Source organism: Mirounga angustirostris, unplaced genomic scaffold (genome assembly GCF_029215605.1).
Source record: "Mirounga angustirostris isolate CCGP_5_RB_7025 unplaced genomic scaffold, mMirAng1.0.hap1 SCAF_6, whole genome shotgun sequence".
Lineage (NCBI taxonomy): Eukaryota > Metazoa > Chordata > Mammalia > Carnivora > Phocidae > Mirounga > Mirounga angustirostris.
In genome coordinates, this window is record NW_026991714.1 from 35,150,338 (window position 1) to 35,172,928 (window position 22,591).

Consider the following 22,591-nt stretch of genomic DNA (forward strand, 5'->3'; position numbering starts at 1 on the left):
GACTGAGAAACAGGTGGACCCTCTCAAGCCAAAAGTAGAAAGGCTGACAAAAAAATTGTCTCTTTCTTTAACACTAGTGTGGATGAAGTGCAGCATTGGAGATTTTCAAATGGGGCATGGGGCTTTGTATTATGCTTCAGAATTGCATATAGTGGAATCAGCCCTGGATCATTTATTTAGGAAGCTTGAATCCTGGTCCTAGTCCTCGTGCTAGATAGCAGAATAGCCTCAATGAGCCCCCTGACCTCTCTGAGTCCAGTTCCTGCATCAGCAAAGCAGGTTGGTTTATATGCTCAAATACCAATACAGTGCGTTAGGTCATCTGTGATTAAGATCATTTCACTGGTGATTACAATAAGTTGCACAACTGAGGCCTGATAAAGGGCCCCTGTGTGCTCACTGACTGTCAGCAAGAGAGAGAATGCAGGGAGTCAGCAGTAACCTCAAAACTCCCTCCAGCAGGCAGCTCCGAAAAGTACAATTAGCAGCCTTGCACCCTTCCTAATCCCAGGCAACTCTGGATCCCTGGGGAAGCTGCCGCCGTCTCTTTTCCTCTGATTTTACTAGGACCATAATCGTACATTTCTCCACTTACCTGCGGTAATGAGAGCGCATCATTGTTTCTATAATGCAAGGCCCAGGGAGTGAGGCTGGGGCTCTGCGCATCACTTCTCATTGCAATGGTGCGGCACTAAAAAGCCATCCTTCATCGTGGAAAAGACACTCTCCATACTGCAGTGTCTCTTTTAGCAACAGCCTCTGAGATATTCATGTGAAGGATCATATATTTGCCTGAATCAATATTTCCCTGACACTGGGAAGCCCGCCATCCATCCGTCCCGTTTCATTTGATAAAGCCCTTCTATGTCACCTTTACTTAGGCTGACAGGATCACAGGTCCCCCTTTCCCACCTGATGGATGATGGCCAGGTGAATGATTGCTTCATAGATTACCATCTTGGGAGCAGAGCCCTAGAACTCAGGCAAGCCTGCCCAGTGGCTGAGGAGATATCAAGGAGACATGGTGTGAAGGGCAAAGGCTCATAGAACCCAAGCTGGGAAAGCTCTTAGTCCAACATTCTAATTGAACAGATGAGAAAGTGAGGCTTAGAGCAGTTAAGTAACTTGTCCAAGTTCTGATGGTTAGTTGTAAGTAGACATTGGATTCCCACCCCAGCTGTTATCCCCAGAGACCTTGACCCTGTTGGATTTTTTTCTGAACTGTCCGAGAAAGATGGAGAGCAGTGGTTCCAGTTTGACTCCCAGAAAGGAGAATTCAGTTCAAATCCTACCTACTTAGCCCCTAGCAGACCCCCATGAAGTGAGCACTCAGGCACAGATAAAACGGTCTTCGCCCTGGAAAGTTCCACCCTTTCTCTTGTGGCTGGAGAAATCAGGTGACCAACGAAGTATGCAAAGACTCAAGTTAGGTGTCCTGTGTGTACCACCATTCCTGTACCTATCCCTCCTCTTATCTCAAACCCTGAACCAGACCTGTCTGCTGGAGGAAGAGTTTCTGGCCAGTCTGTCTTTCCCATTGCTCCACATCCCACATTCCTCATGTGCATCAGGATAGCCAGCTCTTCCAGGCATGTGTCACAGACCAGAAACCTTGCATATCTTTGCCTGCCCTTTCACACTACATCTATCTACAGAACTCCCCGATTCTACATATTCTGCCTCCCCAACACCTCTGTTCCCCAGCGGGGTGCATGTAAACCTTTAACAACAGCAGCCCCCCCCCCCAAAGAAAACCCTGACTTATTGATTTGTCAATTTTGGTGCTATAAATACTCTATCACGGCCAATATCAAGGTACCATCGCAATGTCAATGAAGTTGGGAAGAGATGGACAATAGCACCGTTCATAGAGCATTTCCACCACACAGGGAAAAGAAATGAAAATAAGCTCAAGAGCACAGATAATAGCAAAATACCATGAAATCATTAGGAAGCCATGACTTTGGAGTGTCTATTACCTTTGTTCTTAATGTAAAAATGTTAATTATACATTGATGTAATTTAATTCATAATAAAGGCAGCATTTAACAATTGGCTGAAAATGTAATAACTAGCTCTCCTGAGCACAGCACTTTCTGTCTGTCTTCCTGCCCGGGGTTCCTGTGATCTCTTCGGTCCTTGTTCTCCATATACTTCAGCTGGGCTCTTTTAATAGCTTCCTAACCTGCCTCCCAGCTCTGGCCTTCCCCATTCCCAACCACGCTGTTCTACGTTTTCAAAATGTAGTTCCTAATTGCCCTAGCTAATACATGGCAGCTATCCCATGTCTGCAAATTAAGCATAAACTTTTCCTGAATAGTCAAGGCCCTGTACCACAAGATCCCAAGCCTTCCTTTCTAATTCTATCTCCCAACTAGCACACTGTCGGTCTCTTGTACTTCAGGGGCTGACAGACCTGGTTTTGAATTTCACCTTTGCCATTTATTAGTTAAGTGACCTGGGACAAGTTACTTAACTTCTCTGATCATTAGTTCCCTCATCTGGAAAATGGGATAAGTCATAGAATGGAGGATTAAACCAGATCACACATAATATTCCTAAATCAGTGACCAGCCCATTTAAGACAGTGGTATTACCTTCTATTTATGAGTTTATCCTGTGTGTAAACACTGGTTCTTTATCATATTTTGTCTCACTGTTGTCCCCACTTGATAAATAAACAGAGATGTTTGACAGCCATCTCTGCTAAGTACAGATTCACATTTCCTATGCCATGCTATGCTCTGACCAGTCTGTTTAATTTCCTATCCTTTGCTAGCATTCACCCTTCTCCATTTCTAAGCTTTTACTCCTTCACTCTGCCTCTCAAAAACTCGTCCATCCACTCAATAACAGAAAGACAAAGAACCCAATTAAAAAGAGGGCAAAGGATTTGAATAGACATTTCTCAAACACACACACACAAACACAAACACAAATGGCCAAAAGCACATGAAGAGATGCTCAACGTCATTAGTAATTAGAGAAATGCAAATCAAAACCAAATGAGATACCACTTCACACCCACCAGGATGTCTATCATCAAAAAGACAGACAATAACAAAGTTATGGAGAAATTGGAGCCCTCATTCATCGTTGGTGGGAATGTAATAAGGTGCAGACAGTTTGGGAAACTCTTTGGCAGTTTCTCAAAAAGTTAAACATAGAGATAAACATATGACCCAGTAATTCCAGTCCTGGGTATACACTCAAAAAGAATGAGCGCCTCTGTTCACACCAAAACTTGTACATGAGTGTTCGCTGCACCATTACTCATAGTAATAGTCTAAGGTGGAAATGACCCAAATGTTCATCAACTGATGAATGGATAAACAAAATGTGGTCTATCCATACAATGGATTTATTCTGCTATAAAAAGAAATGAAGTATCAATACATGCTACAACATGGATGAACCTTGAAATCATGCTAAGTCAAAGAAGGCAATCACAAAAGACTACATATTGTATGATTTCATTAATATGAAATGTCTAGAGTAGGGAAATCTATAGACACAGAACATAGTTTAATGGTTGCCTGAGGTTGGAGAGTGGTGGGCGGGGGTGAGTGGGAAATAGGGGTGACTGCTCATTAGTGACGGGTTTCTTTTTGGGGTGACAAAAATGTTCTAAACTTAGATTTGGTGATAGGATTTGTGATAGTTGCACACTGCTGTGAATATACTAAAAGTCATTGCATTATACACTTTAAATGAGTGAATTTTATAGTATTTGAAGTATATCTCAATAAAGATTTAAAAAATACCTTGAAGGAAACAATCTCATTTACAACAGCAGCAAAAAGAATAAAATACCTAAGAATAAACTTAACCAAGGAGGGGGAAGGATCTACACACTGAAAACTACAAGATGTTGACAAAAGAAATTGAAAAAGACACAAATGGAGATATTCTGGACTCATGGATTGGAAGAATTAATATTGTTAAAATGTCCACACTACCCAAAGCAATCTATAGATTTAATGCAATCCCTATCAAAATTGCAGTGGCATTTTTTTACAGAAATATAACAAACAATCCTAAAATTCATATAGAACAACAAAAGATCCCGAATAGCCAGAACAATCTTGAAAAAGAAGAACAAAGCTGTATCAAAATATCACACTTCCTGGTTTCAAACTATATTATAAAGTTATAGTAACCAATACAGTATGGTGTTGGCATAAAAACAGACTCATAGATCAATGGAACAGAAATAAGCCCATGTATATTTGGTCAATTAATTTATGACAAAGGAGCCAAGAATATACAATGGGAGAAAGGACAGTCTTTTCAATAAATGGTGTTGGGAAAACTGGAGTTCTCTCTTACACCATATATAAAAAATCAACACAAAGACTTGAATGTGGGACCTGAAACCATAAATGCCTAGGAGAAAACACAGGTGGTAAGCTCCTTGACTTCAGTCTTGGTAATGATTTTTTGGATTTGACCCCAAAAGCAAAGACACCAAAAGCAAAAATAAACAAGCGGGGGCACCTGGGTGGCTCAGTTGGTTAAGCGACTGCCTTCGGCTCAGGTCATGATCCTGGAGTCCTGGGATCGAGTCCCACATCGGGCTCCCTGCTCAGCAGGGAGTCTGCTTCTCCCTCCCCCATCTCATGCTCTCTCTATCTCATTCTCTCTCTCAAATAAATAAATAAAATCTTTAAAAATAAATAAATAAATAAAAATAAACAAGCGGGACTACATTAAACTAAGAAGCTTCTGCACAGCAAAGGAAACCAGTAAGAAAATGAGAAGGCGTCCTATGAAATGGGAGAAAGTATTTATAAACCATAAGTCCAATAAGTGGTTAATATCCAAAATATGTAAAGAACTCATATAACTCTATAGGGGGAAAAAGGCGTCAAAATATGGGCAGGGAAACTAAACAGACATTTTTCCAAAGAAGACATACAGATGGCCAACCGGTACATGAAAAGGTGCTCAACATCACTAATCATCAGGGAAATGCAAATCAAAACCACAATGAGATATCCCCTCACATCTGTTAGAATGCTATCATACAAAACATAAGAGTTAAGTGTTGGCAAGGATGTGGAGAAAAGAAAATAATTTTGCACTGTTGATGGGAATGTAAATTGGTGCAACTACTATGAAAACCATTATAGAGGTTTCTCAAAAAATTAAAAATAGAACTAGCATATGATCCGGCACTTCTACTTCTGGGTATACACAAAGGAAAGGAACTTGCTACCTCATTTAGCTACACCCCATTGTTTATTGCAGCCTTGTTTGCAACGGCCAAAACACGGCAACAATTCAAGTGTTGGACAATGGATGAATGGATGGAGAAAATGTGATAGATACAATGAAATATGATTCAGCCATAAAAGGAAGGAAATTCTGCCATTTGTGACAACATGGATGATCTTGAGGGCATAATGCTAAGTGAAATAAGCCAGACAGAGAGACAAATACTGCTTGGTATCACTTATATGTGGAACCAAAAAAAAAAAAAAAAAAAGTCAAACTCAAACTCACAGAAACAGAGAATAGAAATGTGCCAGGGGCAGAGGGTGGGGAAAATAGGGAAAGGTTGGTAAAAGAACACAAACTTTCACCATAAGAAGAATCAGGTCTGAGGATCTAATGTAAAACATGACTAGAGTTGACTACCTGTATTATGTTATTTAAATTTGCTAACAGAGTAGAAATTAAATATTCTCACCAAAAATAAATAAATAAATAAAAATTAGAATGATAAATAGGGGCACCTGGGTGGCTCAGTCGGTTAAGTATCCAGCTCTTGACTTTGGCTCTGGTCATGATCCCAGGGTCCTGGGATGGAGCCCCGCATCTGGCTTCCTTGCTCAGTGGGGAGTCTGCTCCTAGCTCTCCCTCTGGCTCTCCCCCCTGCTCGTGCTCTTGCTCACTCTCTATCTCTCTCTCTCTAAAATGAATAAATAAAAAACTTTAAAAAAAATGATAAATATGTGAGGTGATGGATATATTAACTAGCTAGATGGTGGGGATCTTTTCACAACGCATACACATCTCAGATCATCACTTTAAATATCAATGTTACGATTTTATTTGTACAATACGATTTTTATTTGTCAATTATACTGCAATAAAGCTGAAAAGAAAACCCTTAAAAAAACTTTATCCATCCATCAAAAATGATGGTGCCTACCTAGTGCCTGCCTTCCTACTCCCAGTTGGCTGCAATTTCTCCCTCTCCTAAGCTCAGAATTCACTAGGTGTTGTTTCTTCCCTCACTCCTGTGCTAGTTATTTATGTACCGTTTTCATCTATTAGACTAAATAGCCTCAAATTTTGTGAATGTGCAAAATGGAGCAGATTCAGTAGTATTCCTGCAGGATCACTCACTCTTCTGTTACGCTTTTTTTCACACAGGGAAGGAAAGGTGTGCATTTGAGCCCACACGGGAAGGAGCTGTGCCCGACCTGGGCCCGCTCACGGGAGTGTGTTGCACACGTGTGCCATCCAGCACAGCGTGCGTGGGGGGGGGGGGCTGGGGGAGCTAGCAAATCTCTAATTGGGTAAAATCTACTGCAAAGCGGTGACTGAGTTTTACCAGCTGGGTCTCTCCTGCGGCCCTTAGCCCAGTGCCTCACGTGAGGTAGAAATTCAAGGCGTGCGTGTGAAACTCTTCCCCTGGCACTCGGTTTGAGACTCCAACCAACAGAAGATTGAGCAAACTTGCTGACAGGATGACCACCGAGGCCAAAATGGAATTTATTCTGCTGCAGTTTTAAATGTTTCTTTCGCCCTGTGGCATTTTCCTTTGGGACAACACATTATCTTTGATGTGACTTATTAACAAAAATGTGTAACCCTCCTCCCCTGCCCCCAAGGTGAGCCCTAGTGCACCCTGGATACATGGAGAAAGGCTGGTTTTGTTCCTTTGGCCCCTGGGTGCTCCCCAGGGGATAGGAAGCTGGGAGAAATCCTATACAGAGGCACGAAGTTGATGAACAGTGTGGCTAACACCCCAGGAGAGCAGAGCAGGACGAGAAGCAGCCTTCACCAGCCACAGAACCCTAGTGCAGAGGCAAAGAAGTGACGGTGGAAAGAGGGCAAAGGAACCAGGTGGCCTTTGCCAACCGGAAGACTCAGTGTCTTCTATGCAAATGTGTTTGTTCTGAAGAGGGCTGCCGAGGAGCACGCCCTGAAATCTTTTTCCCCAGCGAAGATCAAGCAGAGAAGACAGAGGCAATCCATTTTCACAGAGTGTGGTCCCGAGCGGTCAGTCGCTGCCAGAGTGTCCCTGCTGCCTCATTTGCTGGTCACTGACATTGAAGTAAAAGCACACATCGATGGTCACATATGCACCTGCACACACGCGCAAAACACACACAGGCACACCTGCCCTCCCGTGCAGTGGGCACTCGTGGGTGCCAAAGCTGTTCTGTAGATGCTCGGGGCAGGGATGAAGTCAGTTGCTTGTGTAAGACTGAGCTCGGAGACAAATCCAGAGCGCAATTCTTTCATGAGCAGGGGAATTAAAAAAAGCATTCGTGCAACGCCACCTAGCGGTAATTATACCTCATTACAGTCTTGGGTCCAAAGGGTAGGACTCCGAGAGAAAGATGTAACCTTGGACTTCACCTTCCAAATGTATATTCCAGCTTTTCAGCTGCAACTCATGGAGTTGTGTGCAGCGCTGGTTGCCTGCAACACTGCCTGTGCACGTTGCCTCCAGGCCCCCGTTCCTATTCCTGTACTTTTGGCAGCTCCCAGCTATTCCACCTCTACTTCCCAGACATTCCTCTGATAAAGCTCTGATCCCTTTTAACATATTCTCCTGGGGACCATAACTTCCAGTTCTTATCACTCGCTTGCCCAGATGTGGGATCTGGCTCTGAGGACAGGTTTCGTCTACTGCATGATTTTCGCCTAGGACTGACCTGCCACCTCCACCTTCACCTTGTGCTCCAAGTCCCAGCCTGCCTTTGAGGATAAGGCTTGAATGCCAAAGTTCATTTCATCTCCAACTGGACTCTCCCAGAGCCGAGCTCTGACTCGCTTGCCGTCTGGGGAGACCCTGGGGGCCTCCTCTTATATATACACTGGTTATATCAAATCATAACCTCTGAAGTTAGCTGTGTGGCTCCTGTTGGCTTTTGAGAGCCCAGGGAGATTGAAGTCCCAAGTAACCAATAAGGGAGACTAAACCATGCAGTGTTTGTATTTGTGACACCAGGCTGGAGTGGGCCTGCACCAGCCCTCTTCTCCCTGGGCTAGGTAATTTCTTTCTTAGCTCCTCCCAGCAAAAAGAGAGTGGGTCACTGCATCCTTTGAAAGGCTGGAAGAACAAAATCCATAGAAGTTAAGCCACTTGCCCGTGATCACACAATGCAACATAGAAGACAAGAAGCTAGGACCTGGGTCTCCCAACTTCCAGCCTTGATGCCTCCTTCTGCGGTCAGGCTGGCCTGGGCTTCAGACACTCCGGCTGAACTTCCCTCTCTGTGAAATGACATTGACATTGCAAAATGCACGTCGGTGGTTGGAAGTCAAAGAGCTATCTGAAGTGATAGGTCCCTTAAATCTCCTGCACCTTCCGGTAGAGTCCTGTGTGGGAAGCTGGAAGCATTTGTGTTAAAGTAAATGTATGAGCTGTTTACATGCTTTACCCTTTTAGCTGCAATAATGAGTCTACTAATGTACTGGGTGGGGTCAGAAAGCCTGGTCATGACAACCCATTCTCCCTCTTCCTCTCTCTCCTCCCTCCCTTTTCCCCTCTTTCTTTCTCTGCTCATCTTATTTCTCCTCTTCCCTCTCTATCCCTCTCTTGAATCCTTCCTCAGCAAAAATTGCTAGCAACAAATAAATTGTCCTTTGATGATGAATCCAGCTATCCACCCTAGAGTGAGGGAACTAATACCCTAATTGAGTAACCAATTCTCTTTGCCTAAGACTTGCCCAGTTTTGAACTGAAAGTCTTGTGTGGACAAATCAAGATGGTTGGTCCCTTTAGATCCAAACACTGTGTGGCTGCTGAGGTAATAACCTCATCTTCTGCACCCTTTCTTTTTTTTTTTTAAGATTTTATTTATTTATTTGACAGAGAGAGACACAGCGAGAGAGGGAACACAAGCAGGGAGAGCAGGAGAGGGAGAAGCAGGCTTCCCGCTGAGCAGGGAGCCCGATGTGGGGCTCGATCCCAGGACCCTGGGATCATGACCTGAGCCGAAGGCAGACGCTTAATGACTGAGCCACCCAGGTGCCCCTGCACCCTTTCTTATACATTTGCAACAAATGTCCATGGCTATGAGTAATCTAGATGCATCTCTTCTATGAAATCCATGAAGCGCCTGGCCTGCAGGATGGTCCTCTCCCTCCCCCAACTCTGTTCCATGTCCCCAAACCTGGCTCAACTTCTCTTTTTCAATCAATACTCCCTTGGCATACTTTAACCATATTCTAAATTGAGACATTTGTCTTCTTTGCTTTGACTCTTTCCTTCATTACCTATGTGCAATTAATCACCAAGTTCTGTTGATTTATACTTTGAAATGTCTGTGGAGTACACCTTTTCCCATCTTTACTACCATCATAATAACAATTATAATAAAAACCAAACCCAACTCTAAGGACCAGTTGAAGTTGATTCAAGAAAGAACAGAAGGAGAGGAATAGGAATCAACAGTCTATAGAATTCAGAATTTCCCCCAAATTATTTGATGATGAAACTCATTTTTCACAGAACAGCTAATGGAACCATCATTCCATGAAGTACAATTTGGTAAAGGCTCATCTAGCCCACAGATGCACTGTTTTGCAGAATTAAAAAGAATGTTTAAGAACATCAGGTAGAGCTGTATAATTTTATATATGAAAACTCTGAGACCATACGGGCAACAGCACCACAAGCCACATGGCTCACCTCCAGGAGACCGAGGCTTTGAATCAGGTGTCCTGACTCTGTTCAGGGTTCTCTGTACTGTACCATCCACTCTCTGCTCTTGGGCGATCTGCATTTTGCAACCCTTCACTGAAATAGTCTTCCTCTCTCCCCACTGAAATTCTACCCATAATTCAAGGCCAAGCTCAACTTTCAATTAAATTCTTCTACATCATTTGCTAACCACACAAGCCCACACAGGTGCCAACTTCTGCTAAATTACTGTTAACAGTTGTTTTTATCATCCAGTGTGCTACCTAGTATCGAGCATCATAAATACCTAGTACGTGTATCATCACGAGCCAAGCTTGTGACCATGGCATTCATTTATAATTTGCTATATCCTTTTAAATATTTTATTTATATATATTTTTTTTTGAGAGAGAGAGAGAGCAAGCACATGAGTGGGGAGAGGGGCAAAGGGAGAGGGAGAGAATCTCGAGGAGACTCCACGCTGAGCACAGAGCCCCTGGCGGGACTCTATCTTATGACCCTGAGATCACAACCTGAACCAAAACCAAGAGTCAAATGCTTAACCGACTGAGCCACCCAGGCACCCCTTAATCTGCTACATCCTCTTAAACTAGACTAGAAAGAGCTTCAGAATCCATGATACTTTCAGCCTGATACGCAGATGGCCACAGCCAACCAGCCGTGGCCAGCATGTGACATGAAACTTCTTTAAGGCCCTGATTTTGTTGTTAAACTGTCTCACGTGTGTGACTGTTGGACCTTCCTGCACAGCAGAGCCAGTGTCTCCAAATTCTTTCACAAAACCATTAGCTCCAAGTACAGTCCTCTGCCCCAATAACTGTGCAATAATTGTTAGAACGTCTGAATATCAATGTGGAACTGACAACAAGATTTACATAAAGCTTCATTACAAAGCACTTTCACACATGGTACCACATTTTTTTTTTTTTTTTTTGAGAGAGAGAGAATGAGAGACAGAGAGCATGAGAGGGAGGAGGGTCAGAGAGAGAAGCAGACTCCCTGCCGAGCAGGGAGCCCGATGCGGGACTCGATCCCGGGACTCCAGGATCATGACCTGAGCCGAAGGCAGTCGCTTAACCAACTGAGCCACCCAAGCGCCCCCACATGGTACCACATTTAATGAATTCTCACCACCCGAGGAAGTAGGTATGATTCAGCTCCCCAATTCCTACTAGACAGTGCGCTTCTGAGGGACGAGAAGCTTCTGTTGCTGATTGGCCTCTCTGGGGCTCAGGTCAGAGTACACAGTCGATCTGGTGGAGCTGAGGTATAAATTCGGAGGATGATACACAAGGGCCAAGAGAGTTTGTAACTCGCACCAGGTCACTCCCCCAACCCCCAGCCACTGCACCACATGGCCCAGCTGAGTCTTAGAAGTGCTCTCGGGCGCTTTGTATCTTCCATGTTTGAATTCTACTGTCATGGGCTTTTCCTTCTTCCTGGTAATGAAGCAGAACCTGGTGGGTTAATTAATCCTTCCCAATGCCGCGTAGCAGTAATAGGATCAAGAAGAAAGCTTTTCTCCTCCTGTGCTCCCAAGGGTGCCTGGCGGGAGCCCATGAGGAGAAGGAACACAGCCTTCAGTCTGTTAATTGTTCAAGACCAAATCATCTGTCAGAAGGAAACAGAAAAAAAGACACCACTGAATTCAGAGTAAGAACAATAAATAACATTTAGTGCGATACCCTTGAGAAAAATAAAGCTGCCGACATTCTGCTTCTGAGGGAAAACAGAAATGCTCAGTGTGTCTGCAGACCTGTGGAGGGCAGCACAATGTGATGCAGGAGAAAAGACAGCGAGCGGGTCAGATGGCCTGGCTCTTCGACCCTCACGGGGCGCCCCCCCGGCCCCCCACTCCACACTCGGTGCCCCTGCCCCGGGGAGACAAGAGGCTGACAGCTAGGACAAAATGATCATGCAAATAGGAGAAGTCATTTCCTAATAGAAAGTCCCTTTTGGGGAAGGGGATAGAGGAGCGTATTGCAATTGTCTCCTATTAGTCTCCCCACTTCCATCCTATACTCCCAAATCCACCCTAAATGGCTCCCCAGTGACTTCAAAATAAAAGCCAACCCCAGGCTCTGACCCCTCTCTGACTCTGCAGCCACAAACCTCTGGCTTCAGCAGCACCGTGGTGCTCGTGGTGCCACACTCAAGACATGGCTCCACTCTGAACCTCTGCCTCTTCTTTCCTCTCCATCAGGAGGGCCTTTTCCTCCAGCTGGCTAACTCCTCCTCAGTCATTAAGGAGAGTCTCCTCTAATGTCACCACTTCCCCACCTCCAGCCTCTACCACCAGAGCCTCTGTGACACTCAACTGTCACACCCAGGTCAACAGTCCAGTACCATGGTCAAGGAAACAGATACCTGAGCCAGATGACCCGGGCTTGAGTCTAATCTCTGCAGCATATTGCTTATGTGATGAAAGACAAAAAGAAAGGAAGGAAAGAAAAGAAAGAAAGAAGAAAGAAAGAAAGAAAGAAAGAAAGAAAGAAAGAAAGAAAGAAAGAAAGAAAGAAAGAAAGAAAGAAAGAAAGAAAGAAAGAAATGATTTTTTAAAATTATTTTTAAGAATCTCTACATCCAACGTGGGGCTTGAACTCTCAACCCCAAGATCAAGAGTCACATGCTCCACCGACTGAGCCAGCCAGGTGCCCCTTGCTATGTGATCTTGAGTTCAATTTCTTGATTGCTGTTGCTCACTTCAAAAATGCAGTAGAGATAATAGCAGTTTCTACTTCAGAAGTTGTAGGAGAATTAAATTGTTTAATACATGTAAATGACTGAGATCAGTGCTTATTGTGAGGTATTATAGCCATCAATCATATTTCACAATAATGATTGCCAGGTCCATCTTCCTCTCTGAGCTGTGAGTTCTTCGAGAACACAGTACATATCCATTTTGTTATGCCCGGCACTTTGAGTACAGTTTCCCAATCCCTCTCCCCTCTTCTCCGTAAGAGAATTAACAATCCCTCCCTACCACTCATGCCCTGCAGTGCTCTCCTAAAGGAAAGAGTAGTTTCCCAGCCCTTTGACAATGTGCATGATCATGTGACTCGTTTAGCCAATAAGATGTGAGTGGAAGTGACAGCCAATTCCCAAAAGAAGCTTCAAGAGCATTACATGATTTCACCTTCTCCCTTCCCTCCTCTGCGATGAGAACAGCGTGTCCCAGACAGAGGTCGCTCCTTCATCCTGGATCCCGGGAGCCAGAACATATCTTGGAACAGGACCACAAGCAGAGCTGACCTGCGATCAGTACATAATATGAAGAAGAAATGAGTGTTTGGTTTTAGGTCATGGAAGTTCGGGTTTATTTCTAACCACATCATAAGCTAGTAAGAGCTGTTGAATACCATACCCAATTAAGGTTTATTGAATAAATAGGTACACTGATAAAAGCATGAATAAGTGAGTGAATTATGCTTCATGTAGTTTCTAGCTAGGTCAATGGCTGTGCATGTACATCACTAAATCAATTAATTTAAGTACATGCTTTTCTAATGGTGAATGTGTTTTCTGACATTTATTTTAAATATAATACTTTATAAATAAAAAATCAGACAAGGGCACTTGGGTGACTCAGTTGGTTAAGTGTCTGACTCTCGATTTTAGCTCCAGTCATGATCTCAGGGTCATGAGATTGAGCCCTGCTCCACACTCAGTGGGGAGTCGGCTGGAGGATTCTCTCTCTCCCTCTCCCTCTCCCTGTGCCCCTCTCCCCAGTCCCTCATGCTCTCTCAGAAAAAAAAAAAAAAAAAAAAAATCGGACAGTGATGCTGTAGTCATCCAGACACATTCAGTATATCTGTCCCCAGGCCAAAGGAAAGGAAAGGCAGCAGTGGAAGAAGGAACATTTCTTGGGCAGCTCCTATGTTTCAGGCACTTTACATCAGCCGGTTCAAAAGGACCTTCCAACAATCCTAACAAGCTCTATTTCCAGATGTGGAAACCGAGGCTCAGAAACCAGGAGGTCACTAGAGATAAGTGACAATCCAGATGTGAACCCAGATCTGTTTGCCTACAAAGCCCATGCTCTGTCCACTAAAGGACACTATAACTGTGGAAGTATCTGAAGACACCCCAGGAAAACCTGGCTATATCCACAATACTCCTCAGACACTACACATAATATTCATCACTTTCCTTTGGCACATGGCCCCAAATCCTGACAGTGAGAGGTCCAAGTGAAACTATTTGGAAATGTATTATCCCTGGAGGGATTAAGCAGACTATCAGTCATTTAGTCTCAATAAATGGATGTGTTTAATCAAACTGTTATCCTATCACAAAATTAAAATCTGTCCGAGAAAAGAGAAAATGCTAGTGTGGGTACCATGGGGAAGGGAGAAAGAGAAAAGAGCAGTTTCCATTGGGGATTTCAAACCTGAATGCCCACAGGGCCAAGTGAGGGGGTCAATACATGAAGATAAGAAACGGGTGGGTGTTGGCAAGTCAGGGCCCACATGCCTAGTCTAAAGGGGACAGCGACTGGCTTGTTCAGTCAGTTATTACTGTGCAGGAATGCCAGGCTTCTAGAAGCTGGGTCTATGTGAAATCTCCAAATGTTTCAATGTTGGCAACCTCATTCAGGTTGTTTTTCCAATACTATACATTCCAATCCTCCTCTGAAAGTCATCACATGGGTTCTGACCTGTCACATATTCGTAATGCGTAGGACACCTGAGTGAATTGCAGTCTTGGAAGGGAAAGAGAAAGAGGGGAAAGCCAGAGTCTAAGACCTTATGCTTGGGAGGGAGAAGGGGAAAGGGCAGAGGATGGTGATACAGGACAAACACAGAAGGTGAGTGCTGGAAAACAAACTTCTTTTCACACGATTGGCTTAGGCTGATTGGTTCTTCCCCATTTCAACATGGCCTCAAGTAAAAGCAAACTCTGATAAGGAAAAGCCATTTGGTCCCGAATAAACTTCATTACTCTGCTAAATATCTTTACTGGATTTCATTTGATCCTAGTCATTCTCAACTCAATATTGTGTTCGGCCAACTTAACCTTTTAAAAGGAGTTTTATTGATGGTATGCTATGCAGGCATTAACATTTCTCAAAAAAAAAAAAAGAAAGAAATAGAAAGAATTAAATTGCTTTGCTTAGCGATCTTAATTATCTGGAATAATTAGCTCTAGTCAATTCTCCAACAAGAGCTCTCCAGAGAAATCAGTGTTTGGGGAAAGGGAGAGAAAGGGGGAGCCAAGCTTGCGACAAAAGCAAGCATTTGGCAAGTTATTTAGAAATATCTAATTAACCCCGAGAGTGAGACTGACAATCAAAGCCACTTCCTTAGTGCTTAATTATTAAAAGCAAATAAAGGAAGTAAATATTCAGGGAGCTAGACTACTGGGCCCTGGAAAATAGGAGCCACTCAGAGCCAAAGTACTCAATAATCCCCAAACATGCAGGCGTTGTGTGAGCTCCCATGAGTTTGTGTCTGCAGATCTCTGCTCAGGATAGTCTTCGGTCCCATCTCAGCTCAAGAACACCTATCAGGCCTTTGTGCAGTCTCCCCTGACTCACCTTTGTCCCCAACCAGAGAAAACTGTTCTCTTCTCTGTGTTTCTACAGCCTTTGCACATCAAAATCACTTCATTGTGCATTCATTAGGTGCTTGTCTGTCCCCCTAGATTGTAAGCTTTTTAAAGCTCGGGTGAGCGCTTATTCACCTCTATATCCACAGTGTCTGGTATATATGGAACAGAGCAGATGTGTGATAAATGGAAGTTGAATGAACCTATGGATCAATAGCTTTTTGGGAAAAGTCTAGTACACAGTAGAAACTCAATAAATCCTTCCTTATTTCCTTATTTTCTCCCTCTTCCCTCCCTCCCTCTCTCCCTTCCTTCCTTCCTATTTTTATTTCACTTTAAGTTTGACAATTAAAGGTATCGATTCCAGAGCTGCTGGGCCTAAACAACCATGCTCTCCCATGTGAGTTTATCATTTTGACTTGTGATTGACTTTCAATAAGCCAATGCAGATCACAGTGGAGTGGCTGAGAAATCCCGGGACAAGGGTGGCATAGGGGCACCTCAAGGCAGAAGCCCACTGCGAGGGAAGCTTCTTGATTTGCAGTCACCACTCAGCCCTGCAGCATGTGAAACTGCAGGCACAAAAGGAAAAGAAGCCTGGAAGAGAAAGAAAGGAGGGAAAGGGAGAGGAAAACCCAACGACACACAGGCATCTGCTGATGTGACTCAAGGTGAGTTGTCAAAACCAGCTGGTGTATTTGCCTTGAGGACTATGGGAATCCTGAGGGCTGTTTGTAGAATTTGATTTAAATATTTAAAAAGCTCCCCGAACCTGGAGCTGAGTCTTGAAGGCTGAGTAAGAATTAACTGGGTGAAGAAAGTTGGAAAGGTCTTCCAAAAGGAGGGAGCAGCATAAAGAGGGAAACACATTGGGGGAACAGGAATCCAGGCCAGGCAATTTGGTTTTCTACACAATAGCGCTATTCTGCTAAATGCAAATAGAGAGTAAGGAAGATACAAGACTAGTGAGGTCAAGGAGACACATTTACAGTCATCGCTAATTTCTGGGCTTGGGTGTGGCCCAGAAGAAGTGATGCTCCCAAGCCTCACCTCCTCCTTAGTTTCAGTCTCAGGGTACACTGCCTGCTGGCTGTCCATCGTCACTTGGGTGTCCTCTAAGCACCCTCAACATGTACAACACTCAGTGCTTTATATTCCCCCATAAGCCTCCTTCTCCCCCTAACATTCTCTCTGTTAACTGCACTGCATCATTTTCCCAGCTGGCTAAGGGAAATCTTGGATATCATCCTCAGTCTTCTCTTTCCCTCCCTGCAACACCCAGTCGACCAGCAAGTCCTGAAGACTTGGCCTCCTAACAGTTCTTGAATCTCTGCCTTCTTCCCCATTACAATCATTATTGCCCTCATCATCTTTTCTCCTGGACAGTAGCCACCCAACAGGGCCCCTTACATCCAACTCCAACTCTCCTATCTGAGAATTTACCATTTATCTTTTCTAGCTGTAATTACTAAGACCAGTTGGCTTTCACCTATTAAATGCCTATTATATGCCAAGCACTATGCAAGATCCTCAGACTACAGTTCCTCACTTAGTCCTTATGGTGGTGATGATGGGCTGCCCTGAGCAAAGGCTGACTCTTGAAAGGTGAATAATTTACAAATGAACTGCGGCTGATAAAATATCAGGTGTATAAAAATATCACGTCGCCACAATGTACACCTGAAACTAATAGGATATTGCATGTCAATTATACTTTAAAAAATAAATAAATCAGAGCCTGTGCTGCCGGGCTATAGCCATGATATGCGTGCAACCAGCTTTCTCCAGTGGGGGAATGAAGCAGCAGAGCCAGCCAGGTGGCTCTCTTATAAAAGGCATAGAGAGGTGGTCAAGACTCCTATTCTCTCTCATTGTAACAATGGGGGTTTGTGAGAAGCATCAGAATTTGGTCAAACCACCATATTTCCTACATAAACGTAAGTCCAGTGGACTACCTATGCGGCACTCTCTCCCTCGTATCAGTCGGTAAGGTAGGGTCCACTCTTCATGCCGGGAACTCTACATCCAGGATTGTTTTTTTCCAACTACGCATGCCTGCTATCTCATCCCACCAGGCTTTGCAAATGACTTCTCTACTGAGACACGCAGACCCTCCCTGGAAAGGTAGCCATCTCTATTTGATCCTCAGTGAAGAGAAGGAAACAAAGTCCACTTTCTTAAGCTATTGGGAAAACATGGGGCTTCCCGTGGGCATAAAGAGAAGCCAGAAGAAAGTGGAGAAGCACAACGTGGAAAGAGTAGAGCAGCCCAAGCATTCAGGGGCTGGGAAAGGGAGCACACAGAAGTGGATGGAACCAGTTATTTTGTCTGGAAAGGAGGTGAGAAAGAGGGAGATGGCTATATTCAGCCTAGGGATTATCATAAGGAGCAAATAGAGAAAGTTCAAGAGGATGAAATGAGTTCCTCTGTGGGAAAGAAATCAGTGGGTTTGGGCGTGAAGAAACTGGTCATGCTGCAGGACAGGTGTGCCTCCCCAGGTGTGCTCTAACAAAAGAGAGCATTTAGTCTTTTAGTAATTTTCTCAGGTGGAGGACAAGGGACTCATCTCACACTGACACATAAAAGCTATGCCAAGAAGAAGCTCATTTGGAGTGAGAAGTTTCAGATGGGCTGTTGATTGTGATATCCCCACCCTACTGCCCAAAGCATAATCACTCATGTCTGCCCACATATCCATACTCACACACACACACTCACGCTCACACTGTTGCACACGCACACACCCCTGCCCAGACATGCACATACACTCATGCATAATCAGTCTCGCATGCTTACGCTTGCACTCACACGCAGGTCCACAAGAGCATACACTCATACACAAACCCATCTGGAAAGGAAGCATTGAGAATTAATGACCACAGCTGAGGCCAGAAGGACAGATGGAAACCAAAGCTGAGAGTCCTAGTGGGAAGGCTTTTAGTCCTATACACCCCCATACTTGAGATGTCCTTCTTGCCCATGTCCAGAGACTTCCAAGTCTTACCCGTCTATAGGAACCCCTTGCCAGAGGGGCTGCCCAGCTCTTATTCTCTAGAAACTGTTTCCACTGCCCAAAGCAGGTCTTGGCAGCCATGTTTCTAGGGATAGTTCCTCTGGCCATAGCTAATTGGTTTAAGGCCTGAACTCCTGACACACAGCTTGGTTAATCATATTATATGTCCCAGAAGTTGAAGGTTGGACCAGAAAGACAGAGAATCTTTGGCACTGAATCACATTGACAGTGAAACTCTCAAGAGAAGGGCCATACTTTCCCCTATTGAGGCTCCTGGGGAATCTCTGATTCCCACCCTGCCTGAGACTTATTTGTTGAGTACTTCCTTAGATTCTGTAAAATATCACAACCTACTCCCTGTGAACATCTTAAAGCTAGATTAGCTTTGATTTATTTTACTTGCAAACAAAAAACAAAAACACCATTCATTCTGATCTTATTCAAACACGCACTCCTGCCTGTGCCTCCGGCTAGAGGTGATCTGTTCATCTTCAGAACAGCAATAGCATTTTATTTTTTTTATTTTTTTTAAAGATTTTATTTATTTATTTGAGAGAGAATGAGGTAGAGAGAGAGAGCATGAGAGGGGGGAGGGTCAGAGGGAGAAGCAGACTCCCTGCTGAGCAAGGAGCCCGATGCGGGACTCGATCCTGGGACTCCAGGATCATGACCTGAGCCGAAGGCAGTCGCTTAACCACTGAGCCACCCAGGCGCCCCAGCAATAGCATTTTAATGGCTTTATTGTCTTCTCTCTACCACTTATTTCTCTCCTACCTTCAATACTAGACCATAAGCTACTTGAAAGTAGAAGCCATGTCTTATTCATCATTTTAGCCCACACAGCACCTAGTACAGAGTCTTGCACACAATAGTTCTTGATGAGCATTTGTTGAATGAATGAGCAAATACATAATTGAATAAATGAATGAAAAAAATAAGTAATCTCAAGTGATGCTAAATATTTATTGTTTTTCCCCAAGAATTCATGAGTTTATGAACCTAGAATCTAAACATCCTCACATGTGAATCAGTTCATTTTATTTCATTTTATTGATTTGTTTACAACCATGTGCCTGACACAGGGGATGCAAAGATGAGTAAGATATGGACTCTGTTTTTAAGAACCTATGATCTCACTGGATGGATGAGGGGGTGGGGGTGTAATGAGGCAAACAAACATGGCTCTCCACCCTGGGACACAGCCCTGCACCCCCCATTCCCGGGAGCAGAAGTGGGAAAGTCACACATTGCACATCCATCCCAATCTTGCAACAAGACCGTATTAAAAGCCATTTTTCAAGCTTGAGTAAGATGTTTATGACCTGATAGACGATGGCTGGCAAACTCATTTCATCATAAATATCACAGCAGATAATATACTTCGGTATAAATGATGCATCTGCCTATGCGGGGATCCTCAGAGTGAGTAATGCTCCTCCGACATGGGCTTCTTAAAGATAAACAAATTATGGGCCGTAATTACCCAACTTTTGATTTTCTTTTTTATGAGCTTTTCTTCACCCTAATCACACTCGGGGTGGGAAGATGAAAGCTACAACTGGGACTTAGAGAAGGAAGGGAAAAGAGTTTGCTCCCTCTGCAGTGAGGCCAATGCCAGATAAATGCCCAAAGAAGGAGTTGATGTTCCTATTGCTCTGGAAGGAGAGGGGAGACTCAGCAAGTGGGAAGATGCATAGAAAGTGGGGAAAATCAGTAGGGAAGAAAGTGGTCATTTCTGAAGCATGTACATTTTTTTTTTAAAGATTTTATTTATTTATTCACGAGAGACAGAGAGAGAGACAGAGGCAGAGGGAGAAGCAGGTTCCCCGCGGAGCAGGGAGCCTGATGCGGGACTCGATCCCAGGACCCTGAGATCATGACCTGAGCCGAAAGCAGACGCTTAACCGACTGAGCCACCCAGGCGTCCCTGAAGCATGTACATTTTTAGAAGATGTAAAAGGAATTCTTTTTCTCCCTGACACATACACATACATACCATAGATGCAGATAAAATTCTATATCTCCGAATTGTTCCCCCACCTTCCCACCCCTTGCAAAGCGTGGGCCCAGATTTGTGCATTCTCTAGCCCACTGTGACTTCTGAATCCTACTTTCTGGATGCAGTCTTTCCCATGTCCCTCCAAAGGTTTGCTTAAAATTCAATTTTACAAATACCCAAACCCTTTACCTCCTGATAGACCCCTATCTGTTGTCATCAATTGCTCTACCAAAATGTCTCCTCTATGGTTTCTGAGCATGTTGTTAAAATTCATACTTGTAAAAATTTCATCTTATAAAAGGAACCAGACTCTATTGGGCTAGTAACTTCTCCTGAGATAACAAGGTATGAAGGAAGTCTGTCGTTAAAAAAATCAGTCAATCAACATATAAGAGGGTCACAGTATAATGTAGTAGAATAATCTCTTGATTGGATATCAGGAAGTCTGAGTTTAATTAGGAACTTTATCATTTCTTATGCAAGTGACATTTCTTCACTTCGGTCAGAGTCCGTTTTCTTCTCACTTAAAAATGGGGATCACCCATCTGGTAGGTTGCTTTGAAGATTCAATGTAATAATATTCCAGAAAAGTCCCTGAATCTTTCTGGATGTTCAATAAATATTTACTTTCATCCCAGCATCCTAAGTCTGGATAACAGAGGGCTACAGAATTGCATTGTATTCTTCTCTGTACCTTCGAAGATGTTTCCACATTAACAACATTCTCTGGAGGCAGGCAAGACAGAAGCGTTTCCTTACTTTATTGGTGAAGACACTGGAGCACAGAGAGGTTAAGAGACTTGCCCAAGGCCACATGGAGATTTAAAACCCAGATTCTTGAGTCTCTCTGTGCTTTTTGAAGAAGGCATACTCACTTGGGAGGATCAGGTCAAAAGGAGGTTCCTTTCATAAAATATTTACAAACCTTGACACTTTTGAGCAAGGAAGCAGCCCACACAGTTGCTGAGCTGTGAGTCCAGCAGATGTGAGCTTTGCCCTCAGAGAGAAAGAGCCAGCCGATATCTAATGCCAGAAACGCGATGGATGAGGTTAATGGTTTGTATCTGAAAAAACGAGCTGTGGCTAGGGAAGAGAAATATGCAGAAACCTAGTGATAAATGTATTCATTTCCTGGGGCTGGTGTAACAAATTACCACAAACTGGATGGCTTAAAACAACATATTCTCCCACAGTCCTGGAGGCTAGAAATATGAAATCAAGATGTCAGCAGGGCCATGTTCTCTTTGAAGGCTCGAGGAAAGAATCCTTTCTTGCCTCCTCCTGGCTTCTAGTTATTGCCAGCCCTTGGTGTTCCTTAGCTTGGAGCTGCTTCACGTGCCTCTTTGCCTCCGTCATCACATGGGTGCTCCCTGGATGAGTCTGTTTCTGAATCTCTTCTCTTCATATCAGGACACCATTGTATGGCATTAAGGGCCCACCCTACTCCCATGTGGCCTCGTTTTAACTTACCTCATTTCATCTCTAACAACCCTATTTCCAAATAAGCTTGCATTCTGAGGTTCCAGGTAGGACATGAATTTGGTGGCAGGATGGGGGGTAGTCACTATTCAACTCAGTACAACAAGGACATGAAACTCAGGCAGAGGAGGAAGACCGAGAAAACTGAACAGAAAAAACAAAAAGGAGAGAGAAGAGACCAAATCAGAGAATGAGACAGAGGCAGGAAGAGACAGAACTAGAGAGACACAGACAGAGATGCAACAGAAAAGAATAAGAAAGAGAAATAGAAAGGTGCTAGTGAGGGGCGCCTGGCTGGCTCAGTCAGTAGAGCATGTGACTCTTGATCTCAGGGCTGTGAGTTCAAGCCCCACATTGAGTGTAGAAATTACTTAAAAATAAAGTCTTTAAGGAAAACAAAAGAAGATGCTAGTGAGGGAAACAAACATACACATATACACTCCTGCACATCAAGTGTGAGAGGCAGAGAGAAACATTTCTGGTGTTTAAAAAATTACCCCAAATATGCATCTTCTTTCTGTCTAGATGCCCAGGGGGCAGCCCTAAACCTGTTAATGGGACCTGAACTGCACCGTGGAAAGTGATCCAAATATTTTCTTGGGCGTTAATAAGAGGACCCCAGTAAGAGAGACCAGCTAGCTGGGCTCCTAGGAATCCCTTGTGG

General features: G+C 43.8%; 1 long non-coding RNA gene across 1 annotated transcript in view; it reads right to left on the reverse strand.

The window, feature by feature from the left end:
* LOC129045873 (uncharacterized) overlaps positions 1–22,591 on the reverse strand; it is a 129,450-nt gene that overhangs the window by 55,149 nt on the left and 51,710 nt on the right. Inside the window, exon 4 of the long non-coding RNA XR_008506261.2 lies at positions 13,026–13,141. This is a non-coding gene — a long non-coding RNA (uncharacterized LOC129045873). The remainder of the gene's footprint in view (positions 1–13,025; positions 13,142–22,591) is intronic.